This window comes from Triticum dicoccoides, chromosome 5B (genome assembly GCF_002162155.2).
Source record: "Triticum dicoccoides isolate Atlit2015 ecotype Zavitan chromosome 5B, WEW_v2.0, whole genome shotgun sequence".
Classification (NCBI taxonomy): Eukaryota; Viridiplantae; Streptophyta; class Magnoliopsida; order Poales; family Poaceae; genus Triticum; species Triticum dicoccoides.
This window is the reverse complement of record NC_041389.1, coordinates 57,686,633-57,691,196: the sequence shown is the minus strand read 5'-3', so window position 1 is coordinate 57,691,196 and position 4,564 is coordinate 57,686,633. Positions and strand designations below refer to the sequence as shown.

Below are 4,564 nucleotides of genomic sequence, written 5' to 3'. Positions count from 1 at the left end.
AATCTCAACGACTCTGCTCACTAACGACGGGTAAAAGAGTGTCGAGCACCAGGTGGTGACCAATGCCGACCAGGACCTACTGTTCGTCGTGACCATCTACGCGCCGAACCGTTGCTGATGGGGAGCCATGCTGGAACCAGAGGTTCAACCATGGGAGTACAACCAACATGCGTGTAGTATTAGGCATAATTCTTCACATGGGCATACCCAGGGGGTCGGCTGTCATTTGTTTTCACAAAAAATGCCCATTTAAAATTGTGAAATAAAGATATCTCACATAAGATTGAAAGTTGAGATTTGACCCTAATTCTTCTTATTTGTAAAAATAACTCCCACCATATTTTATCCATTCACTGTAAAACAACAACTATTCTAGATCTTCTGTCATTATAAAAAAAATGCACACAAAAAGATTAAAGTACACTTTTTAGAAAAACTATAAGCTTTCAAGTAGCATATGAGTATCGTAGGAATTACTAAGTAATATTATCGTATATAAGGTTTTAAAAGAGAATAAATATATTGTTTGCATAAAATAATATAACTAATAAAAATTTCAAATTAATATATTCAGCATACATCATTAATAACTATTTCTAGAGCTCTCTGGTAGATATTGTCCACTGAAATCGTCCCTTAAAAGTTGCGAAATATTAATTTCCCATATAAGATTCAAAATTATGAAAAAATATGTTGTACGCGCAGATGTGCAGGAAGGGGCTACTTTGCTAGTTATTTTTAAAATCACCTTGAATTTTGAAATAGAGAATATTAACCGCACTAGCTAACTATATCTTTGATCAACAACATTTTGAGCGCTATATATACCTTGAATTTTGTTTCAGAATTTCTATTATGTGACTAATGGAGATTAGGGCAACCCAGCTTGAAGAAAAATAAGTATATGTAGTGAGTGACCACATTATGAAGGAAGTAGTTGTTCAATGAAGAAACAATCAACCATGTAATTGACATACTTTGATTAGAAACATAACATTCAAGCAACAACAAATTGAAGCACACACAATGTTCGAACATACACAACACACACGCATGTTATACATACCAACTCTTTCACACGTAAACTGTAAGTAAGACTATCGAGGGTAGCTTGCGGACAACACAAACTCTTCTTCTTGACTATATTGCCTGCTCGTGTCCTCTAAGCTTGTCCATCTTATAGGTGATGTATACCTCATTGCCGAATAGCTCCCCTCATATGTTGCATCCCGAACCCGAAAATGCTCTTTGGGTCCTTGAAGTGCTCCTAGTGTCATCTCCACCGACATCATAGTTGGTCGCTCCTCTGCTCTTAGCTTTATGCACGACATAGCTAGAGAAGCTTCCACTTCAACTTGGCTACCTCCCTCCTCAATTACTTGTGGATCTAGTATTTCTACCAATTTACCTTCTGCAAGTAGTTCAACAAATTGTGCAACTAGCCCATCACCGGTGGAGGATCTATATATAATTGGCATCTTCCTTGTAAGCAACTCAACGAGAATAACTCCAAAGCTATAAACATCACTTTTTTCTGTTAGACGGCCACAATAAACGTACAGAGGATCTAAATATCCCAATGTTCTCTGCACCACCGTTGTAATTGTTGTTTTATCTTTAGGAATGTACCTTGAAGCTCCAAAGTCAGACACCTTCGCTGTCAAAGCATCATCAAGAAGTATATTGGTGGACTTTATATCTATGTGTATTACAGGGACAGAAATACCCGAATGAAGGTAAGAAAGGGCCTTGCCAATTTCTGCTGCAATCCTTAATATGTCTTGCCAAGGTACCGATCTTAGTGGTTTCTTGTGAAGATAATCACATAGGGTTCCATTGGAAATGAACTCATAAGCCAACAAGGGGACTTATGTCTCAAGACAACATCCAAAAAGCTTTACAATGTTCCTATGATTGATCTGTGAGAGTATGGAAACTTCATTTATAAACTTGTTAATCTCACTCTGGACCACAATATTTGACTTTTTGATTGCAACAACATGCAAGTCTGATAAAATTCCTTTGTATACGGTACCATGCCCTCCACCACAAGCTTACGAGTTGGGTGAAACTTGTTTGTGGCCTTTTCTAGCTCCCTTAGAGGGATGATCATCCTCTCTGCAATATCTGACGTATGAGATACTAATTTTTTCAACAATTGTCCATGATTTTGATTGAAGAACTTTCGTCTCAACTTTTGTTCCTTTTGATGCTTAAGCTTGCGGACTATTATGTTTGAGGCAAGAAATAAAATTAGAATAGTTGGGCCACTAGAAACTGACAAGCCAATGATTAAACCTGCAAAAAAATAGACCGATGGGCACGTAATTAGCGTATGCGGTGACATGACCCAATAGTAGTTGAAGGAACAGATATGAGGTTGGACTCAGGGTTTGAAGTCTTGTTAAGGGGAGAGGTATCACCCAATTGACCAATAATCTACTAACTATACCATGTTCAAATTTCAAAAATATCAAAATCTAGCCAAAACTATGTCTCAAATTGAAGTGACGCAACTAATAGGAGGGGTCAATATTTAACCCATGTAAGTCCGCTAACCAGCCACTAACCAAAATCGCAGGTGGTTCGCATGAGAAAGGACGTAGTTAATAGTGTGTGTGGCTAGAGAGAGTGTTGGCTTCTATTTCAAAATTTTGAAATGCATTATCTGTTAGTAGTAATGTAAAAAAAATGTATGTTTCATGGCATATTTAATCGTACATATATTCTTATAAGTTTCTTCTTTTATGCATCTTTAAAAAAACTTTCTTATTGATTGTGTTCTTTGCTCGTCTATAAAATGGCGGTATTCCATTCTTATATAATTGTGGGTTGCAACTGATTTATTTAGGGATTGTCTCCACTTGAAATAATGAAGAAATCTGCATTGTATCAACTTAGTAGTAGCGCAGGTTTATAACCCTTTCTACTACTATGGCATGTCCCGGGAGGGGGGGGGGCACGGTAGAGACCGTTTAGTAGTAGCGAGGGTTAAAACCCCGCGCTACTACTATCAACTTAGTAGCAGTGAGGGGTAAAGATTGCGCTACTAGTACGTAGCAGTAGCGAGGGGTATAAACCTGCGCTACTAGTAAGCATCTGTGTATAAGCTTTTCCCTAGTAGTGCATCCATATTACACTTGTATCACCATCTCTTCGCCGAACTAGTGCACCTATACAATTTACCATTGTATTGAGTGTGTTGGGGACACAAGAGACTCTTTGTTATTTGGTTGCAGAGTTGTTTGAGAGAGACCATCTTCATCCCACGCCTCCCATGGATTGATAAACCTTAGGTCATCCACTTGAGAGAAATTTGCTACCGTCCTCCAAAACTCTGCGCTTGGAGGTCCAACACGAGTCTACAAGAAGAAGGTTCCGTAGTAGACATCACGCACCACCGCGTCCCTGACTACACGATGCTTACTTGCACCAATGGCACCACAACGGCTACGTCGACATCTTCATCCCTGACCCGACATCGACCACGGTGTCCCTCGCATGGCTACACTGGCCCAAACTCTCGGCTACCTCGACATCGACACAAAGGGCTATCGTCTTGCTTGAGCAACTCGTCGGTTTTCCTCTGTAGTCAACGCGTCCGCGGTGTGACACCGTCCATGACACTCCCGCTACGACTGCACGGGAGAGGAGGCGGGGGGGGGGGGATGTCGGCTTGCCGGCTTCTATTCTCTGAAGTCTGAAGTTTGATCGTCCGCGACACTCCTGTTATTCGCAACGCAACTACTGCGACTATGCGGGAAGAAGTTAGAGATTGCACTGGATTAGATAGGAATTATTTTCATCTTATCTCTATGAGACATCTTGCTGTCCCATGTCTTGTATTTTGGAATATGCTCACCTACACTAATTCTATCCCTTTCTGATCCTTTTTCAGAAAGAAAGACTTGGATGGATCTAGTGGCTAATGTCAGCCACCTACTTCCTCTGTTTCAAAATATAGTGCTTCCTCTATTTCCGTGCTTCAAGTTTGACCATAAATTTAACCAATGAGACCCACTGCGGTAGGAACAAAAGTTATACCAGTGAATTCCTATTCAAAAGGAGTTTTCAATTATGTAATTTTTCCTTCCGCCGCAGTCGGTCTTGTTGGTTAAATTTATGGTCAAAATTGGACCTCAGAAACTCGGGCGCACTATATTTTGGAATGGAGGGAGTAGACCTCGATCCGATCGATCTACACATCAAAGTACGATCTAATTAGCTAGGGCATCTACAACTTAGCTAGTTAAGGATAGTACGCACATTGCACAGCTCCGTACGGCCGGACGAACGAACTAATGGCGACGCCGCACGCCGTGGTGGTGCCGCACCCGAGCTCCGGTAACATCAACCCGGCGCTCCAGCTGGCCAAGCTGCTGCACCACCATGGCGTCTACATCACCTTCGTCAACACCAAGCACAACCATCGCGTCATGGAGGCCACGGAGGGCGCCGCCGCAGTGCGTGCCCACGAGGGGTTCCGGTTCGAGGCGATCCCGGACGGGCTGGTGGAAGCTGACCGGGACCACTGTTTTGGTAATCAAACGAAATTTTGCTATCT

The 4,564-nt window shown here is 41.6% G+C and overlaps 2 pseudogenes; one reads left to right on the top strand and one right to left on the bottom strand.

The window, feature by feature from the left end:
* Window positions 1-1,097: 1,097 nt before the first annotated feature.
* LOC119309033 lies at window positions 1,098-3,482 on the bottom strand (annotated as a pseudogene).
* An 819-nt stretch (window positions 3,483-4,301) lies between these two features.
* LOC119309031 overlaps window positions 4,302-4,564 on the top strand; it is a 21,198-nt pseudogene continuing 20,935 nt past the window's right edge.